At 35.1% G+C, this 8,830-nt stretch overlaps 1 non-coding gene across 1 annotated transcript; it reads left to right on the forward strand.

The window, feature by feature from the left end:
- Positions 1 to 7,025: 7,025 nt before the first annotated feature.
- On the forward strand, positions 7,026 to 7,097 carry TRNAC-GCA (transfer RNA cysteine (anticodon GCA)). Its single transcript has one exon. It is a non-coding gene; the product is annotated as a tRNA-Cys (tRNA).
- The last annotated feature ends 1,733 nt before the right edge of the window (positions 7,098 to 8,830 follow it).

Below are 8,830 nucleotides of genomic sequence, written 5' to 3' on the forward strand. Positions count from 1 at the left end.
TGTCCAACTGTTTTACCTGTAGAAATATGTTTTTAATTAAATAAATTGAAGTACACATTTACAATCTTAGCATTTTATGTAATGAGCATCACAAATCTACATTTGAAATACTCCTGATCATCACCTGAAACATAGGGTAAACACCATTAAGCTGTTTAGGATTTCTTCATATGATACAAGCTGTGTTTTACATTCACCCAAGTTCTACTGGTGATATGATCAGTTTGAAATAGTCCATTGGAAGCTCTTAAGAATGTTATAAAACTGTGGTGGAAACCAATAATATGCCCTTAATGAAATGTATTAATTTGTACAGCTGACCAGAATTGCACTGATGTCATTAGTTCTACAAGTTCCATAGAGTCACCCACTCTATCACCTTTTTAAAAAAGGGCAGTTTTCAACATTCAAGGATTTATGTCAGTGGTAGAGCGTAGGAGTGTAGTTCAAGAAGTCCCTGTTTCATAACCATATAACCTCTTCAATAGATCCTGTTAAAATGTTTTTCAACCCAATGCACTGTAAGAAACAATCAGATATATCATCATTGCATATACAAAACAATGAACAATTGGGATTAACTATGCTCTTAGCACAAAATCAACAAACTGCAGTAGAGAAGCAGTTACATTTTGCAGAATTTGTGAATTTGACAAAAGATTTTTTTTCCATGTTCCAAGATCTACATGTGATACGAAATGTATGAATTCTTGCAATGGAAACCTCACTGTATTTTACCAAGGCAGATAAAGGACATCTTTTGTACCACTTATACTTATAAGGAGGGTTTGGTGGCTGAAAATGCATTGTTTTGATGGTGATTGCATGTTGCTTGCACTTTGTACATATTACTGAATTAATGAAGGAGAGCTTTTCAGAAATGGGGGTATAGCTCAGTGGTAGAGTATTTGACTGCAGATCAAGAGGTCCCTAGTTCAAATCTGGATGCCCCCTTGTTCAACTGTTTTACCTGTAGAAATATGTTTTTAATTGAAGAAAACATTTACAATCTTAGCATTTTATGTAATGAGCAACACATTTCTACATTAGAAATACTCCTGATCATCTCCTGAAACATAGGGTAAACACCATGAAACTGTTTAGGATTTCTTCATGTGATACAAGCTGTGTTTTACATTCACCCAAGTTCTACTGGTGATATTATCAGTTTGAAATAGTCCATTGGAAGCTCATATGAATGTTATAAAACTGTGGTGGAAACCAATAATATGCCCTTAATGAAATGTATTAATTTGTACAGCTGACCAGAAGTGCACTGATGTCATTAGTTCTACAAGTTCCATACAGTCACCCACTCTATCACCTTTTTAGAAAAGGGCAGTTTTCAACATTCAAGGGTTTATGTCAGTGGTAGAGCGTAGGAGTGTAGTTCAAGAAGTCGCTGTTTCATAACCATATACCCTCTTCAATAGATCCTGTTAAAATGTTTTTCAACCCAATGCACTGTAAGAAACAATAGGATATATCATCATTTCATATACAAAACAATGAACAATTGGGTTTAACTATGCTCTTAGCACAAAATCAACAAACTGCAGTAGAGAAGCAGTTGCATTTTGCAGAAGTTGTGCATTTGACAAAAGATTTTTTTTCCATGTTCCAAGATCTACATGTGATACGAAATGTATGAATTCTTGCAATGGAAACCTCACTGTATTTTACCAAGGCACATAAAGGACATCCTTCGCACCCCATATACTTATAAGGTGTGTTTGGTGGCTGAAAATGCATTGCTTTGATGGTGATTGCATGTTGCTTGCACTTTGTACATATTACTGAATTAATAAAGGTGAACTTTTCAGAACTGGGGGTATAGCTCAGTGGTAGAGCATTTGACTGCAGATCAAGAGCACTGTAATGCACTGTAAAAAACAATAAGATATATCATCATTTCATATACAAAACAATGAACAATTGGGTTTAACTATGCTCTTAGCACAAAATCAACAAACTGCAGTAGAGAAGCAGTTACATTTTGCAGAATTTGTGCATTTGACAAAATATTTTTTTTCCATGTTCCAAGATCTACATGTGATACGAAATGTATGAATTCTTGCAATGGAAACCTCACTGTATTTTACCAAGGCAGATAAAGGACATCTTTTGTACCCCTTATACTTAAAAGGAGGGTTTGGTGGCTGAAAATGCATTGCTTTGATGGTGATTGCATGTTGCTTCCACTTTGTACATATTACTGAATAAATAAAGGTGAACATTTCAGAAATGGGGGTATAGCTCAGGGGTAGAGCATTTCACTGCAGATCAAAAGGTCCCTAGTTCAAATCTGGGTGCCCCCTTGTCCAACTGTTTTACCTGTAGAAATATGTTTTTAATTAAATAAATTGAAGTAAACATTTACAATCTTAGCATTTTATGTAATGAGCAACACATTTCTACATTTGAAATACTCCTGATCATCTCCTGAAATATAGGGTAAACACCATGAAACTGTTTAGGATTTCTTCGTATGATACAAGCTGTGTTTTACATTCACCCAAGTTCTACTGGTGATATTATCAGTTTGAAATAGTCCATTGGAAGCTCATATGAATGTTATAAAACTGTGGTGGAAACCAATAATATGCCCTTAATGAAATGTATTAATTTGTACAGCTGACCAGAAATGCACTGATGTCATTAGTTCTACAAGTTCCATACAGTCACCCACTCTATCACCTTTTTAAAAAAGGGCAGTTTTCAGCATTCAAGGGTTTAACTCAGTGGTAGAGCGTAGGAATGCAGTTCAAGAAGTCCCCGTTTCATAACCATATACCCTCTTCAATAGATCCTGTTAAAATGTTTTTCAACCCAATGCATGGTAAGAAACAATAAGATATATCATCATTTCATATACAAAAGAATGAACAATTGGGTTTAACTATGCTCTTAGCACAAAATCAACAAACTGCAGTAGAGAAGCAGTTACATTTTGCAGAATTTGTGCATTTGGCAAAAGATTTTTTTTCCATGTTCCAAGATCTACATGTGATACGAAATGTATGAATTCTTGCAATGGAAACCTCACTGTATTTTACCAAGGCAGATAAAGGACATCCTTTGCACCTCATATACTTATAAGGAGGGTTAGGTGGCTGAAAATGCATTGCTTTGATGGTGATTGCATGTTGCTTGCACTTTGTACATATTACTGAATTAATAAAGGGTAATTTTTCAGAACTGGGGGTATAGCTCAGTGGTAGAGCATTTGACTGCAGATCAAGAGGTCCCTAGTTAAAATCTGGGTGACCCCTGGTTCAACTGTTTTACCTGTAGAAATATTTTTTTAATTAAATAAATTGAAGAAAACATTTACAATCTTAGCATTTTATGTAATGAGCAACACATTTCTACATTTGAAATACTCCTGATCATCTCCTGAAACATAGGGTAAACACCATGAAACTGTTTAGGATTTCTTCATATGATACAAGCTGTGTTTTACATTCACCCAAGTTCTACTGGTGATATTATCAGTTTGAAATAGTCCATTGGAAGCTAATATGAATGTTATAAAACTGTGGTGGAAACCAATAATATGCCCTTAATGAAATGTATTAATTTATACAGCTGACCAGAAGTGCACTGATGTCATTAGTTCTACAAGTTCCATACAGTGACCCACTCTATCACCTTTTTAAAAAAGGGCAGTTTTCAACATTCAAGGGTTTAACTCAGTGGTACAGCGTAGGAATGCAGTTCAAGAAGTCCCTGTTTAATAACCATATACCCTCTTCAATAGATCCTGTTAAAATGTTTTTCAACCCAATGCACTGTAAGAAACAATAAGATATATCATCATTTCATATACAAAACAATGAACAATTGGGTTTAACTATGCTCTTAGCACAAAATCAACAAACTGCTGTAGAGAAGCAGTTACATTTTGCAGAATTTGTGCATTTGACAAAAGATTTTTGTTCCATGTTCCAAGATCTACATGTGATACGAAATGTATGAATTCTTGCAATGGAAACCTCATTGTATTTTAGCAAGGCAGACAAAGGACATCTTTTGTACCCCTTAAACTTATAAGGAGGGTTTGGTGGCTGAAAATGCATTGCTTTGATGGTGATTGCATGTTGCTTCCACCTTGTACATATTACTGAATAAATGAAGGTGAAAATTTCATTAATGGGGGTATAGCTCAGGGGTAGAGCATTTCACTGCAGATCAAAAGGTCCCTAGTTCAAATCTGGGTGCCCCCTGGTCCAAATGTTGTACCTGTAGAAATATGTTTTTAATTAAATAAATTGAAGTAAACATTTACAATCTTAGCATTTTATGTAATGAGCAACACATTTCTACATTTGAAATACTCCTGATCATCTCCTGAAACATAGGGTAAACACCATGAAACTGTTTAGGATTTCTTCGTATGATACAAGCTGTGTTTTACATTCACCCAAGTTCTACTGGTGATATTATCAGTTTGAAATAGTCCATTGGAAGCTCATATGAATGTTATAAAACTGTGGTGGAAACCAATAATATGCCCTTAATGAAATGTATTAATTTGTACAGCTGACCAGAAGTGCACTGATGTCATTAGTTCTACAAGTTCCATACAGTCACCCACTCTATCACCTTTTTAAAAAAGGGCAGTTTTCAGCATTCAATCGTTTAACTCAGTGGTAGAGCGTAGGAATCCAGTTCAAGAAGTCCCCGTTTCATAACCATATACCCTCTTCAATAGATCCTGTTAAAATGTTTTTCAACCCAATGCACTGTAAGAAACAATAGAAACAGTAAGATATATCATCATTTCATAAACAAAAGAATGAACAATTGGGTTTAACTATGCTCTTAGAACAAAATCAACAAACTGCAGTAGAGAAGCAGTTGCATTTTGCAGAATTTGTGCATTTGACAAAAGATTTTTTTTCCATGTTCCAAGATCTACATGTGATACGAAATGTATGAATTCTTGCAATGGAAACCTCACTGTATTTTACCAAGGCACATAAAGGACATCCTTCGCACCCCATATACTTATAAGGAGGGTTTGGTGGCTGAAAATGCTTTGCTTTGATGGCGATTGCACGTTGCTTCCACTTTGTACATATTACTGAATAAATAAAGGTGAATATTTCAGAAATGGGGCTATAGCTCCAGAGTAGAGCATTTAACTGCAGATCAAAAGGTCACTAGTTCAAATCTGGGTGCCCCCTTGTCCAACTGTTTTACCTGTAGAAATATGTTTTTAATTAAATAAATTGAAGTAAACATTTACAATCTTAGCATTTTATGTAATGAGCAACACATTTCTACATTTGAAATACTCCTGATCATCACCTGAAACATAGGGTAAACACCATTAAGCTGTTTAGGATTTCTTCATATGATACAAGCTGTGTTTTACATTCACCCAAGTTCTACTGGTGATATGATCAGTTTGAAATAGTCCATTGGAAGCTCTTATGAATTTTATAAAACTGTGGTGGAAACCAATAATATGCCCTTAATGAAATGTATTAATTTGTACAGCTGACCAGAAGTGCACTGATGTCATTAGTTCTACAAGTTCCATAGGGTCACCCACTCTATCACCTTTTTAAAAAAGGGCAGTTTTCAACATTCAAGGGTTTATGTGAGTGGTAGAGCGTAGGAGTGTAGTTCAAGAAGTCCCTGTTACATAGCCATATACCCTCTTCAATAGATCCTGTTAAAATGTTTTTCAACCCAATGCACTGTAAGAAACAATCGGATATATCATCATTTCATATACAAAACAATGGACAATTGGGTTTAAATATGCTCTTAGCACACAATCAACAAACTGCAGTAGAGAAGCAGTTACATTTTGCAGAATGTGTGCTTTTGACAAAAGATTTTTTTTCCATGTTCCAAGATCTACATGTGATACGAAATGTATGAATTCTTGCAATGGAAACCTCACTGTATTTTACCAAGGCAGATAAAGGACATCCTTCGCACCCCATATACATATAAGGAGGGTTTGGTGGCTGAAAATGCATTGTTTTGATGGTGATTGCATGTTGTTTGCACTTTGTACATATTACTGAATTAATAAAGGTGAACTTTTAAGAACTGGAGATATAGCTCAGTGTTAAAGCATTTGACTGCAGATCAAGAGGTCCCTAGTTCAAATCTGAGTGCCCCCTTGTTCAACTGTTTTACCTGTAGAAATATGTTTTTTATTAAATAAATTAAAGAAAACATTTACAATCTTAGCATTGTATGTAATGAGCAACACATTTCTACATTTGAAATACTCCTGATCATCTCTTGAAACATAGGGTAAACACCATGAAACCTTTTAGGATTTCTTCATATGATACAAGCTGTGTTTTACATTCACCCAAGTTCTACTGGTGATATTATCAGTTTGAAATAGTCAATTAGAAGCTCATATGAATGTTATAAAACTGTGGTGGAAACCAATAATATGCCTTAATGAACTGTATTAATTTGTACAGCTGACCAGAAGTGCACTGATGTCATTAGTTCTACAAGTTCCATACAGTCACCCACTCTATCACCTTTTTAAAAAAAAGGCAGTTTTCAGCATTCAAGGGTTTAACTCAGTGGTAGAACATAGGAGTGCAGTTCAAGAAGTCCCTGTTTCATAACTATATACCCTCTTCAATAGATCCTGTTAAAATGTTTTTCAACCCAATGCACTGTAGGAAACAAAAGGATATATCAACATTTCATATACAAAACAATGAACAATTGGGTTTAACTATGCTCTTAGCACAAAATCAACAAACTGCAGTAGAGAAGCAGTTACATTTTGCAGAATTTGTGTATTTGACAAAAGATTTTTTTTCCATGTTCCAAGATCTACATGTGATACGAAATGAATGAATTCTTGCAATGGAAACCTCACTGTATTTTACCAAGGCAGATAAAGGACATCCTTCGCACCCCATATACTTATAAGGAGGGTTTGGTGGCTGAAAATGCATTGCTTTGATGGTGATTGCATGTTGCTTGCACTTTGTACATATTACTGAATTAATAAAGGTGAACTTTTCAGAACTGGGGGTATCGCTCAGTGGTAGAGCATTTGACTGCAGATCAAAAGGTTCCTAGTTCAAATCTGGGTGCCCCCTTGTCCAACTGTTTTACCTGTAGAAATATGTTTTTAATTAAATAAATTGAAGTACACATTTACAATCTTAGCATTTTATGTAATGAGCATCACAAATCTACATTTGAAATACTCCTGATCATCACCTGAAACATAGGGTAAACACCATTAAGCTGTTTAGGATTTCTTCATATGATACAAGCTGTGTTTTACATTCACCCAAGTTCTACTGGTGATATGATCAGTTTGAAATAGTCCATTGGAAGCTCTTATGAATGTTATAAAACTGTGGTGGAAACCAATAATATGCCCTTCATGAAATGTATTAATTTGTACAGCTGACCAGAATTGCACTGATGTCATTAGTTCTACAAGTTCCATAGAGTCACCCACTCTATCACCTTTTTAAAAAAGGGCAGTTTTCAACATTCAAGGATTTATGTCAGTGGTAGAGCGTAGGAGTGTAGTTCAAGAAGTCCCTGTTTCATAACCATATAACCTCTTCAATAGATCCTGTTAAAATGTTTTTCAACCCAATGCACTGTAAGAAACAATCAGATATATCATCATTGCATATACAAAACAATGAACAATTGGGATTAACTATGCTCTTAGCACAAAATCAACAAACTGCAGTAGAGAAGCAGTTACATTTTGCAGAATTTGTGAATTTGACAAAAGATTTTTTTTCCATGTTCCAAGATCTACATGTGATACGAAATGTATGAATTCTTGCAATGGAAACCTCACTGTATTTTACCAAGGCAGATAAAGGACATCTTTTGTACCACTTATACTTATAAGGAGGGTTTGGTGGCTGAAAATGCATTGTTTTGATGGTGATTGCATGTTGCTTGCACTTTGTACATATTACTGAATTAATGAAGGAGAACTTTTCAGAAATGGGGGTATAGCTCAGTGGTAGAGTATTTGACTGCAGATCAAGAGGTCCCTAGTTCAAATCTGGATGCCCCCTTGTTCAACTGTTTTACCTGTAGAAATATGTTTTTAATTGAAGAAAACATTTACAATCTTAGCATTTTATGTAATGAGCAACACATTTCTACATTAGAAATACTCCTGATCATCTCCTGAAACATAGGGTAAACACCATGAAACTGTTTAGGATTTCTTCATGTGATACAAGCTGTGTTTTACATTCACCCAAGTTCTACTGGTGATATTATCAGTTTGAAATAGTCCATTGGAAGCTCATATGAATGTTATAAAACTGTGGTGGAAACCAATAATATGCCCTTAATGAAATGTATTAATTTGTACAGCTGACCAGAAGTGCACTGATGTCATTAGTTCTACAAGTTCCATACAGTCACCCACTCTATCACCTTTTTAGAAAAGGGCAGTTTTCAACATTCAAGGGTTTATGTCAGTGGTAGAGCGTAGGAGTGTAGTTCAAGAAGTCGCTGTTTCATAACCATATACCCTCTTCAATAGATCCTGTTAAAATGTTTTTCAACCCAATGCACTGTAAGAAACAATAGGATATATCATCATTTCATATACAAAACAATGAACAATTGGGTTTAACTATGCTCTTAGCACAAAATCAACAAACTGCAGTAGAGAAGCAGTTGCATTTTGCAGAAGTTGTGCATTTGACAAAAGATTTTTTTTCCATGTTCCAAGATCTACATGTGATACGAAATGTATGAATTCTTGCAATGGAAACCTCACTGTATTTTACCAAGGCACATAAAGGTCATCCTTCGCACCCCATATACTTATAAGGTGTGT

Source organism: Ambystoma mexicanum, chromosome 4q, assembly GCF_040938575.1.
Source record: "Ambystoma mexicanum isolate Mex_15411 chromosome 4q, UKY_AmexF1_1, whole genome shotgun sequence".
Classification (NCBI taxonomy): Eukaryota; Metazoa; Chordata; class Amphibia; order Caudata; family Ambystomatidae; genus Ambystoma; species Ambystoma mexicanum.